The following is a 13,624-nucleotide window of genomic DNA, read 5'->3' on the forward strand; positions in this document are numbered from 1 at the left end:
CCTTAAATTTTTTTTTTTTTTTTTTTTTTTTTTTTTTTTTTTTTTGAGACGGAGTCTCGCTCTGTCACCCAGGCTGGAGTGCAGTGGCTGGATCTCAGCTCACTGCAAGCTCTGCCTCCCGGGTTCACGCCATTCTCCTACCTCAGCCTCCCTAGTAGCTGGGACTACAGGCGCCTGCCACCTCGCCCGGCTAAGTTTTTGTATTTTTAGTAGAGACGGGGTTTCACTGTGTTAGCCAGGATGGTCTCGATCTCCTGACCTCGTGATCCGCCCGTCTCGGCCTCCCAAAGTGCTGGGATTACAGGCTTGAGCCACTGCGCCCGGCCAAATTCTCTAATGAGAGGAAGAGGATGTGAAAGTGAAGATACAGTAACGCCAGTGTTTCCAATGATTTCATGACTTCTCTTCCAGCTATGCTGGTGTCATAGTAAGAGCCTGATGCTATTATTATCTCTGATTTTTTGATAAAGCTGAAAAACAAGTTCAACAAATGGTAAAACATCTGGATCTTTGACAGACAATGGCTTATAAAAGAGAATAACAACAGTTATTTGGAGAGTATTAAGACGCAGATGGTTCATCAGGGATCACTTTAAAGGTGTTTGTCAGAGCCTCCCTCTCAAAGACACCTACACGAGAGTCATCAGCTGCCAATAGCACTGAGGAAGATTTTCACATACCCAGCACTGTTTTTGTGACAGCCCTTTCCAAAATTACGAAAGAAAAACAAGCAAAGCACAAAGAGGAAAAATGAACGTTGCTTAATTTTTTCTTGCACCCAGTGCTTGAAACGGATCAAAGTCAGAGCTTCCACGCTCTTTATCTCAGCTCACTGCAGCTGTCCTTTCTGCCAAATGCAAAACAACTCCATTCTCTAGAAGAATCCGAATACCCACTATATCCTTGACAGCGTTCCTAACAATAGACACCGAAGATAGAACACGGTTAGGCTTTCATTGACAAGAAAGGCTGGAGAATAGAGAACTGATCAGGCAGAAGAAAAATAAAAACTGGAACAGTCAGTGGTCCGGCATCTCTCTCTACTACCCCCCATCTTTTATTTTTCTGAAAACCAAAGCTGTATTTTGGCAGAGTCCAGAAAAAGCAGGCTTGTAATTGTTAATGCAGTTCTAGTGGTTCAGGAGAAGCAGTGGGCTTGGCCGTATTATGGAATGACTCTGCAAATACAGCTCAGACCCTCAGGAGGGTAATTTCAAAAACCAATTTCTTATCTGTATAAAGTCTCCCACACGAATTACATTGTTTCCATTTTCTCCAAAAGCGTGCTTTCTCTCTCTCTAGATATCTGTATCTATAGATATAGCTATCTGTAACAATATATCTCTATAAGTTGTTTATATCTATATTTATATATCAATATCTATAACAACATATTTCTCTCTATGTATAGAGGTATCTCTGATCTCTATATATATTTAGAGAGAAATCAGATATCTCTGATCTCTCTATATATTTAGAGAGAAACATGTTATAGATATTAACATATATATACATGTATTTATGTATGATATATAAGATATACACATATACATATATATTTACAGAGATCTATATATCTATACATAAATATCTATAGAGATCTCTCTATATATTTATATATAGCCAACAATATCCATATCTCTAAATATTTACATATGTTGTCATAGATATTGTATATCTATATATAGATATTTTGTTATTACATCATATATATAAATTAAATTGAAAGCTTTGGGGAAAAGTATATATAAATAAATATGTATATACACAGGATTTCTCATTTGTTGTTGCTTGGTCTTATTCAAAATTCCTAAGTGTAGTCTGCCACTATAATCTCTTCTCCCATGAAGTTTGTCTTAGAAATGTCATCCTGGCCAACAACTGCTCACCAAGGACTAGTGCTGCTTTACACAATTAATTAGTAGAGCATGCTGTAACCACTTCTTCAAGAGGTAAAAGGGGCTGATCTCTGTACTCCTAGGGATGAGCAAGCTTCATGTTCATCTGACGGTTATCTGAGCAGGCACTGGGACTGCCACAGTTCTCGCTCTCATGCATTTTGACGCTCTAGTTTTATAACGAGAATGTCAGTGTCAATAACATGATTATAAGCCTTATAAGCCATAGAATACGGTCTCTCACAAAATCATCTTTGAAAAATGGTCAGCTGGACTCCAGGAACAGAGAGATGGCAGCATTGTTTCCTTCAACAGACATTTATTAAGCTTCTGGTAGCAACTCTGTGAATTGGGTATTATTGTCCTCATTTTACAGATGAGGAAGTGGAAACTTGAGAAGATCACAGTTAGAGACAAAGTGGGATCTTTAACCTAGGGCTGATTCCAAAGCCTTTATTTTTTGATCACTACAATATACATCTGACAGACGTTCTCTTTAACCCTTTCAAGACTATATGATAAGGGTTCTATGTAAGGACAGACCCATGTTTTCAATAGTAAACACTGTGTAAAAGAGCATCATAAACTATGAGGCTGATTTAGGCAGCCAGTTTCTAGTGTTTTCTTTTTTTGTTGTTTGTCTGGTTCTTTCACATTCTCTTTCTCCAAAAGTATAGTAACAATTGGTGTAAATATTAAGCTTTATCTATGTCACCCCACAAATGCTGAGTGTGATTCATTCAAGTCTGTAACAGTGGTAGGGTGGCCCATTACCATTGACAGACAAGAAGAAGATAGCTATGTTTAAACATGAGATAATTTGACTTTTCTGCTAAGCCTTGTGTGCCAAGTTAAATAATTACTCTCTCAGTTAAGGTGTTTTGCTCATACAAGGTAAGGAAACTTGCAGTGCTTTTGCTTTTGTTCATTTCTCTTCACTAGTCATTGATAATGTGGTTTTTAACAACAAAATAATTAGTTAATTGAGATAGAAATGAAAATCATACTGGTCCCTGTGCATAAAAAATACATATTATAAATAGAACTTTGTACTTTCCATTTCTTTCATGTTGTTTAATAACAGAATATTTTGCCTGAAGTTCCTTACCTGATCTTCTGATTGGAGAATAACTGCCAAAATAATGTTTGAAATGCAAGGAGTATGGCAGAAAACTCTTAAGAGGAAAATGTTAGGGCCGGGAGAAAGGCTCCCTAGGAGCCAGAGTTCAGAACTCTGGGCTGGTTCTCTGTGCTAGTTATTGCTCAGTACCCAGCACCTAGAATAGTGTCTGGTACATGACAGACAATAGTAGCCAATAGATGTCTGTCCAGTCAATGAATATAATTCCCTACTCTGGAGCTTTCTGCAGCTTCTAGAGGTGGACTCTTTCATTCAAACTGTTTTTACTCCATTTTATCTTCAAGAGAAGAGGCTTCACTATAGGGATAGCCCCAGGTTCATAGGAAGGCATCTTCTGTTCATTTGTTTCTTATTCAAGCTTCCATACTGTAGTCTATACAACAAATCAGACCAGGATATGAAAGACAGAGGGCACCTCCTCAAGGTTGCCATTGCCTTAAGACCATTTATTTTGAGAAGTAACCATGCTTGAAACATACTTATGTTAAGACTACAACATGAATTTTATTTAAAATGCAATCCCTGATGGTAGAAGACAGTTTTGTGACCAGTGAACTCTGTGGATCAGCCTTTGATGGACAAAGAGAAAAGACTTGGCTTCACCTTAATGACTGGTCTGTAAGACGGGAAGTTTAAGTTCTAAGGCAAATGGACTAAAGGCCAGCCTAAGAAACAGAGCACACCCCTTACACTGGTGTTTCTGTTCCACTGATGACTTTCTCCATGATCCTGAGCTGATGGACAACTACATTCACACACACTGTTCACAACCATTCTGGAAGTAATTTTCAGCTGCAACCAAACAACCAGGGACCTACTGTGTGGCACATGGAGCAACTAATACCAGTGCTCTAGGGATCATGTTGTCTTATACATCACATGTGCTTGATTGGTCTGATCAATGTTATGATTGAACCAGCTCTGTACCTGTATTCTTCCTTGCACCTTCACGTGAAAGGCGATGCAAGCAGGACAGGTTGGAATCAGGCCTTTGAGCCACCTGAGTGCAATTTGAGACATGGAGCTAGGCTTTAAGAATGACTTTGAGGGTCCTCAAGTAATGTCCACCCTCTTTCATAGGAGTAACAGGTCATCTACCTCCCATCAAAGGAATTTAAAACAATTTGGAACTCAATAAGCAATGTTACACTGAGCCTGTTTATCTGGCAGAGAATACTCAAAAATATATCAGACTCATCATGTTACCAGTCTGTCAGTAAATATTTACCACCTTGAGACAAAAGTATAATACTGATATTGTGATGTCTAAATTAGTAGAAAAGACAAACACAAATACAATAATTAGAGAACAATACAAGCAAGTTTAGGTGTAGAATTCAGTGGCTGGTTGAGATGTCAGTGAATCAAGAGCTTAGAAAACAGCTGTGTTTCCAAAATATGTTGGCAGCCGTCTATATGTATTCTCAGAGATGTAACGGGAGTCAGGCACTCACAGAAGCTGACGTTCCATAATGACCCTGAATCATAGACTTCAGCATACAAACTCATGATGTTCTTTTGTTCCAATAAGAATAATATCCGGGATGCCAGACATACACCTGCCCAAATCTCCCTGCAGAAGGCAATCCAATTCCTCATTCTTTCAGCTGACTTGGCGGAGAAATGGCGTGTGTGTGTGTGTGTGTGTGTGTGCGCGCGCGCGCGCGTGTGCAGGGACAAGGGGGCATCTTAGTTCAAGCTTACTATACTGAGAGGACAAGGCCATGAAGGCTGGAGTGAGGAACAGGGGAGGATGAAGGATAGGGACTCCAGGATGGGAAACTGGCATGGGGCTCTGCAAGCAGCGATAATGAAGAGACATCCTGGTCCTAGAGGGCAGAGAGGAAGTGTGGGAACTGAAGGCATTTTTCCCTTTGCTCTGCTGCTGGTCACTGACAACACCCTGCCTCACCAAACCCTAGCTCTAATCATGGCTCCTGCAGGGATTCTGGAAAGAGGAAGAACACACATGTTATGAGACTTTGATGGGTATTGTCCTGAAGCAACCAGGAAAATAAAAAGAAGTAAATTTTAGTGTGAAAGCAGTTCCTGGTCCTTTGGCTTGGAAACCACTTCTGCTTTCCCCTTCTGCTGTCCTGATCCTTGCTGCTTCCCTGCAGACTCTGCAAACCTTGCATACTGCTTCAGGCAAGAGGGTCTGTTCTGGTAATAAAAGTGCCTTGGGGTTTGCATTCATGATAGTGTTTTCATGAATTTTCATCTAAAAACAAATAATAGAACCCTCAAGAATTGTTCCTAGGATTTCACACATATGACATGAAACTTTAAAATCAACTTTTCACCTGCTGTTTTTATTTAACAGAATCACATTTTAGGAAAGCTAATCATTTGCTATTTAAAAATCTGAAATAGAGATAAAGTTTTACAATAGGCTTCAGAGGGAATACTTGCTCAGCTAAAGGAAAAGAGAAATGATAGGAGTTCCCCCAGGGATGATCTGGCTCCAGTGCAACTCGTTAGTGTGAGATATTCTTGCTGGTCATGGCTTGGCTAATATTCTCCCCAGCCCCTACCCCTCTCCCCTCCACTTCTACCTCAGCTGAAACACCCAAGCCAAGGAAAACTTCACAGGGAGAATAACTCCTGTGTTGTGCTGCAGCCAGTTCATCCTGGGAGTCAGTTATGTATACCTCTCCCCAGTTCCATGTTTAGTGACTTCACATTGGTGGCTTGAAATCATTCGCTTAGTATTTACATCATGGGTATAGGCAAATGCTACAAATCAGGACTTTTCTTTGGGGATGGATGTTTGGAGCTAGTTTACCAGCACACCACTGGGTAAAAGTGAATAAATACTTTTCTGATTCCACAGAATCTTAAAAAGTACTTTACTTTGAAAATGTCTCTACTAAGTAATCATACTTTTTTTTTTTTTTTTTTTTGGTAGACGTGGGATCTCATTATGTTACCTGGGCTGGTCTCGAACTCCTGGCCTCAAGTGATCCTCCCAACTTGGCCTCCCAAAATGTCAGTATATTGGGATTATAGGCCTGAGCCACTGTGCCCAAATGACCGTATCTTTTGACTGGACAATATTATCATATGTTCTATAAACCGTATTAGTTTCAGAACTAATTGTAATGCTCAGATACAATGATTCTTTTTTTTCAGTCAAATGTATTATAAAACTTTTATGCAACATCATTTTCCCTCTTTGGGGAAAGTAGAGGGATATAAGCTACAAAAGAATAAAAAAGTAGGTAGAGTAACCAAATTCTGTTTTTTAAAAATATGTTACTTTGACAGAGTCTGCTGAAAAATATTGTTGAACTATTTGTAATCATGTTTCTGGTTAGAAAATTTATTAGTATAGTTTATAGTACAATGCAAAGGGAAAAAATCCAACTTCTCTGTTCAGGTTACACATGTGATTTCACATTTGGGAGTTGTGAGAGAAACGAAAAGAACCCTTAACAAGTTTCTTGCCAGATTGCTTTGAGTTCCTAAATGCCTTATTTTGTAGCCAGTCATTGGAATTGAGCTACTGTCTCCAGAACAATCCCATTAAATACATATTGATTCCCTAGAAAGGTAACAAAAAAAAGTTATTTAAACAAAAAGGAAACATCCCAGTGCAGTGGCTCACACCGGTAATCCCAGCACTTTGGGAGGCTGACGCAGGCAGATCACCTGAGTCAGGAGTTGGAGACCAGCCTGGCCAACATGGTGAAACCCCGTCTCTACTAAAAATATAAAAATTAGAGGGGCTTGGTGGTGGTTGCCTGTAATCCCAGCTACTCAGGAGGCTGAGGCAGGAAGAATTGCTTGAACTTGGGAGGTGGAGGTTGCAGTGAGCTGAGATCGTGCCACTGCACTCCCGTCTAGGCGACAGAGCGAGACTCAGTCTCAAAAATAAAATAAAATAAAATATTAAATTAAATTAAATTAAAAATAAGGAGGGAAAAATGATCAGATTAGCAGAGAGGAATGGGAGATAAGGAAGTAGATTAGAAGACACACATATTTTTTAGGTAGCTGATGCTAGGAGAAGTCTTGAGCAAGTGTTTTACTGGAGAATTAAAAGGACTGTAATAGTGAATTTAAAATGACATAAGTCAATTTGGCAGGGATACGAGCGAGGAGGAGTTTTTGCTTATTATTTAGTCTCATGTTGGACTGCCACCTAAACGTTTGCATTAAGTCAAGGAGACCCCATATCCTCTTCATTACTGTACCTTGCAAGGTGCCTAGATGAAATGAAAGTGAAAGAATGGGAAACACAGCATGAAAGGCAAAGAACTGCAGCTGGCAAAAAAAAAAAAAAAAAAAAAAAAAAGTTCCTTTGTTTTTATCCTGGTTTAATACTTTTAGACAAATTCTACATCTTCTAGTTGACCCATATATAGGTCAACTCTCTATATAGCACTGATTCTCACAAAGTTTGGAGATGGCATTAGATTTTAAACTTTATTTTCTTTGCACAACAATTTCTTCATCCCCTTTGATAGAATATATGCTTCTATAGAAGCAGATGCATTGTCAAAGAAAAAGACGGCAGCAGAGTCTGGGCCAGATTTACCATAATGTATGTCCTGGGAGATCTTGCTGCTCTCACATTCGCCTGGTTAACTATCCATGAGTCCATGTTAAATACTCAAAAACAGAATTACAGTAAAGAAAAATGGATATTTTAAAAACAATGGTATCTTGTTTTGGACCCAGTAAACAGTAGTTTAGTTGACATAGGTAATTGTATGTGTTAGTCAACAGGATTTGAAGGACCCTAAAATACCCTCTACTATAGCTATAATAATGAGTGATAACAACTTTCTTCTCTTTATTTCTTAGATGTGTGAAAGTCCTATATGCATATCCCACATGGATATGCCAGTCTATATAGTTATATTCCTGTTTTCCGTTTTGACACATACCAGTTAAAAAACTGAACAGAAAGTTTCAAGCAAATTGGTTAAATTTCAATTGATTCCCCTGGCAACTTTGATGAAAAGGTTTATGCCTATGACAGAAATGTCTAATCAGTGGCAAACTTTCTAGACATAAAAATTCCATGTAATCTACAGCAGACAAATTTTGTCGATTGAACATCAGGATTGGAATTTCTGGTAGGTGTCAAGGGACAATAGTACAAACTATAGTTTTATTTATAAGGGAACTGGACGTAGGAACTTCTTTCAGTCTTTTTACCACAATCTTTCTAACAAGACCCTTCTTCTCTTCAGTCATGAAGAAGCTTTGTGCTGTTGATTATCAGGAGTGTTTTCTCAAACAAACTTTCCAGTCTAAAATGTCAAGCCTCAGATTTGTATCAGGAAGGCATGTCCAAAGTGTTCAATCAGTGATTTTGAGTTTATGGAGGTTACTGGTATGATGACATAGCTTTATAGCTGAGTTTCTCACTGTGTTCATAAAATAAAAAATTTCAAAAGTAGATCAATGCTCTGCATCTGCAATAGAAAGATAAGTTCCCCTGCTCAAATTCCCAAAGTCATCTAGGTTTCAAGCTGGGAGTTCCTTGAAAAACCCAGGGCGCCAACAGCATGAGGTGATCCACTCCCATTTGTAGATAAGTCACTAGGATAGTTTTACTCAAAGAGGCAGGGGTTTGTGGAAAGAGGAGAGGACTTCTATAAATGGCATAATTTGAATGTGCATTTTGAAAGTGCCACATGAGCAACTTTGTCCACCTGCCAGTCCAGAGAAATACTGCTAAAATCACCTCTGAAAGAACCACATGACCTCAAATATTTAAAGAATAACTTCTGGCCGGGTGCGGTGGCTCAAGCCTGTAATCCCAGCACTTTGGGAGGCCGAGACAGGTGGATCACGAGGTCAGGAGATTGAGACCATCCTGGCTAACACGGTGAAACCCCGTCTCTACTAGAAAAAAATACAAAAAACTAGCCGGACGAGGTGGCGGGCGCCTGTATTCCCAGCTACTCGGAAGGCTGAGGCAGGAGAATGGCGTAAACCCGGGAGGCGGAGCTTGCAGTGAGCTGAGATCCGGCCACTGCCTGGGCAACAGAGCGAGACTCCGTCTCAAAAAAAAAAAAAAAAAAAAAAAAAAAAAAGAATAACTTCCAATATCTCTCAACGTACCTTTTATTATGTTAGTGTATTTATCCATTGAATTTTTCCGTTAATATAAACATTTTTATCATATTTTCATTAGATGAGCTAAAATGGATGTACTCTTAAATTTTACTGCGAGGTTGAAGTCATATTCAGTCACAACACCCTGATTGCTGGACAAGACATCTTTACTTTTTTTTTTTTTTTTTAATACCACCAGCTCTTAATCCTTATAAGATACAAACCATCAAAAGCACCTTTATAATCGACATATGTCAGAGATCTAACATACTAACTTCTAGCACATGCAGGTAGCTAATTATTTTATTTTTAGTCTTTACAAGTACATGGTCAGTTAAATAGAAACCACATAAACAGCTTGACATGTGGTATGGTGGAAAGAAATTTTAAAAAGAGGGAGGAAAAACTAAACCATGAGACCAATATACCGGGTCTTTTTCTTTCTATGACATACATGCTCTCATTAGGGCACTGACAAAAGAAAATATATTTTTCAGAACTTTTCTACCTCTGGTGCTAACAAACACAAGAGAAGCCTTCAAAAGCCTACTGCTGACAAGTCAGACTATTGATGCATCCTGTCTCTCATGATGTCCCCTGCTTCATAATTTGATGGCCTTCTGGAGGGGTGGGCAATGAAACTGCCATGTTCATTGACTCTTATGATTCCATGGACTCTTACATGGAGCTTTGGGCTTTGTCTCCAGTGTCTGAGCTAGATTTTGGGTTATGCTGCTGTGGAACAGCTGTTTCCAGAGCCACCCCTCTAGAGACATACTTGGTCACCTGCCAGGATTTACATGATTATCCATCATGGGGACAAATCTATCCCAGGAAGACTCATTTCAGAATATAATACAGTGTGGATGGAAGACCTAATGGAGGGAAGTGCACCCACAGGAGTGACTGTGATCTATCTAATCAATAAGACCTTGGAAGCCTTCTGTCAATTGACTTCAGAGAATAATGGTTCCCCTCTCAACACACCAGTGTACTTTTTATTTGTCTTTTGTTAAGTCATCCTGAGGAAAAGGCTGATGGACTGGGAGATTTAAGATTTTGAATAGTGCTAACAGAATAGAAAAATAAAGTTCTATTATGCTGCCTATTCTCTTACCAAACTCTGTAATACGAGCATCTATTCCTTCATCTAGTGAACTGTCAGGTAGGGCACAGATAATAGGCGTTTGGAAATTGATCTCAACTGCCTTTAAGAAACCACAGATCATGGGAGAAGAGGACCTGTGTGCCTTTCCGTCTTAACTCTGGATCACTCTGCTCCTCATTTCAGAGGCCTTCTTTCCCTTCTTAGAGTAGATCTTCTTTTGTTGTTGTTGTTTTCTGCCAGAAAATCTTTACACATGCTGTTTCTTCTTCCTTGGAATGCTTCTCCTCCACTGTTCATTTGCCTGAACACCTCACTTAACTCAGGATTCTTTTAGTCAATCTCTACTGACCTCGTTAATATTGTATAGCATTTTCTCACAATCTGCATTTGTACTTTTGGTTCATCTAAAAGTCTCACAAAGGCATGAAAGCCTCACAAAAGCAGGGAATATGGATGCTAACATGAAGTAGGAGCTAAGTAAATATTTGTCATATTAAAGAATTTTTAAAAATAAGAGTAAATAAATGAAGGCTCTGCAAAAAATTGACAGCCATAACTCTGGATTATAAATAAAGTTGTATTGATGCTGCTGTGTTCAGTTAAAGGAACCTTAATCTCAACTTGGAGCTTTAGAGTTTGTACTAGTCACTGGAAATTTCAATCATTCATGTTTTAAATCGCATTTTTCTCAATAGGAGCATATCCTTTAGGTAAAATTTAAACATTGCTCTCTTCCCTTAATATGAGAGACTCAATATCTAGCTTTACAGGGCTTTGTAAGAGCAAGGAAAATCACTCTATTGATGCTAAGTGAAGGGTAGAGAAAGCAATTCTATTAAGCTTTTGACCTAGTTTCTCTCTGGTTACTTCAAGGCAATTGAAAAGTCCTCAATTAGGTGCAATTTGCTAGTGACGGCTATCAGCGCAGAGGCATATAGATGGAGTAGGTTCTGTAGACTTATCTATGGTATATTCATTTACATAATTTTCTGTCATAAGAAACAACAACGTCAAACTTGTAACATTACTGAGTCAGTCTTAAAACAGAGTATCCAGATGTTATTTTAGAAACAGCATTGATTGGGCGCAAAGATCAAGGCATTTTTGACGATTACATAAAGGTGTATATGGCAGCTTTAGTGAGTTTGGAGTATAGAAAGTGTTGGGATGAATAGAATCCATAGCAACCAGTTTAAAGTTTTCAGTAAAGCACTGAATGGTAAAGGGAAACCAACTAGAATTTGCTGCTCATTCACCTCAAACTGCACTGAGATATCTTTATGCTCAAAATGGACAAGGAGACTATTATGCGTATTCTTTGATCCAGCAATTTTACTTCAAGAGTTTATCTTACAGATAAAGTTTTACAAGTGCATAAAGATTTTTAAGGCATCATTTTTTTTAAGTTGGAAACAACTTAATGTCCATCAATTTGAGGTTTCTTTTTTCCTATCATATTGATTGTTTGCTATCTGCCAGAAATTGTTCTAAAGCACTTTTCACATAAAAACTCAATTTGTCTTCATAACAACAATCTTCAGTTACTCTCCCTACTTTAAAGATGAGGTAAAGTAACTTGTGGAGGACCACAGAGGTATTTAGTGGCCAAGCTAGGATTTGAATTCAGACAGGCATTAAAAAATGAGGTAGACCCAAACTTACTGATAAAAAACCTAGGGCATATTTTTAGGTTGAATAAAAGCAATCTGTGTATATATATATACACACACACATACATTACGAAGGTCTAGAAGAATCTCTTCAAACCAACCAAGGCCAGGCACCTCTTGCTTATAAGCAGATGCTTGAAGAGAACTTTCCCCTTTTACTTTTTAAAAAACGTCTCAATTGTTTTAATTTTATATTTTTAAATGTTAAAAAGTTACGCATGTCTGGTTTTAGAAAATAAGGTTAAATGCAATTTCACCCCCACCTTTAAAAAAAAACAACTAAAAAGGTATAGCACTTACTGTTCATAATTTTGTTCCCTAACAATTAAAACATGTTATTAAGGAATTCAATTTAATGTGGTCTATAGTCACATGTACATAGAATAAAGTTTTGAATAGATGGCTTCCACTGGGGGGAAAAAAGGAACAGAAAAATGTTATAATATGTTAAGTTCAGAACTTTCTCAAATATCTTTAGATACACAGCATAATACATGAGAAAAAAGATAACTATAGATAATCCATAAAGATAACAAATTTGTTTAATAAAGAATGGATTGAAAATTTATTTAAGAAACAATTAATTTTTTTTTTGATACAAAGTCTCACTCTATCACCCAGGCTGGAGTGCAATGGTGCCATCATGGCACACTGCAGTCTCAAACTCCTGGGCTCAAGTGATCCTCCAGCCTCAGCTTCTCGAGTAACTGAGACTATAGGCATGTGCCACCATGCCCAGCTAATTTTTTAAAATTACTTTGTAGAGTCTGGGTCTTGCTAAGTTTCCCAGGCTAGTTTCAAACTCCTGGACTTGACAGATCCTTCCGCCTAGGCCTCCCACAGTGTTGAGATTATAGGAGTGACCCACCATGCCCAGTCAAAAAAGTAACACATTGAATGTAAAAATCATAATAAAAGTTGTAATGATTTGGTGTATACTATGTTATTCTAAAATAATGTATGCATTTCCTTCTAAATATCTATCTATAAATATTAGTAAAGAAGTGGGAAAATTCTTTCTCCCGAAATTCATGTTACTTATTTAGCATCATATGGAGAGTCATTTATGTGGTGGATGCTAAAAGGGAGGATTACAGTCCAGCAGATATTGATCATAAAAATGAAATGAGGCACAAGAAACACCTGTGAATCATGAAATACTGACACTGGATTTTATTAACTCCTATACAGTGATAATATGATTGAAAGATTATGAATCCTATAAATGAAATATATTTAACAAGCCGCTACTAACACAAACACTTGACTCTCAGACCATCCACAAATAATCTACATTTAGAATTCACTATGTCTAAAGACAGCTGTCATTAAAACTTAATGCCAAAACTGTCCTCTCTGCCTACTTCTGAAAGAGCTTGACTTTGTGGGCAGGAGGGGAAGGGAAGAGAGACAGTGTACCCAAGGAAAGGAAGATGGCGGTGGTATAGAGAGAAAGGCATTTCTAGTGCCCAGGCAGCACCACAGTGAGCATTTGAGAATTACCTTTATTGTCCACAGAACTTGTTATTGCTCTTGGGTTTTTGGCTAAAAAACCTAATAATTGACTCAGTTTTGCAAGGAAATAAGAAACGGGCCTTAATTCACTCTCCTTAATTCATTTAGTTGGATCTGATTTTCAGTGTGTGTTAGTACTCCCTCTGTAGCAACTGAAACATATTAAAAATGACTCTAGAAAAAATATATGCTAGAAAGTGCTTCAGTTACTTTTTCCTTA

At 38.1% G+C, this 13,624-nt stretch overlaps 1 protein-coding gene and 1 long non-coding RNA gene across 23 annotated transcripts in view; both read right to left on the reverse strand.

Annotated features, from left to right (window-relative positions):
• Positions 1–13,624, reverse strand: part of LOC105464900 (solute carrier family 8 member A1) — a 391,740-nt gene that overhangs the window by 159,964 nt on the left and 218,152 nt on the right. The window lies entirely within an intron of this gene.
• The window catches only part of LOC139357819 (uncharacterized), a 108,195-nt gene continuing 94,571 nt past the window's right edge, over positions 1–13,624 (reverse strand). The window contains exon 2 of the long non-coding RNA XR_011611649.1: positions 1–13,624. This exon is cut by the window's right edge and continues 59,670 nt beyond it. This is a non-coding gene — a long non-coding RNA (uncharacterized lncRNA).

The sequence above is a fragment of the Macaca nemestrina genome, chromosome 13 (assembly GCF_043159975.1).
Source record: "Macaca nemestrina isolate mMacNem1 chromosome 13, mMacNem.hap1, whole genome shotgun sequence".
In the NCBI taxonomy this organism is placed as follows: Eukaryota; Metazoa; Chordata; class Mammalia; order Primates; family Cercopithecidae; genus Macaca; species Macaca nemestrina.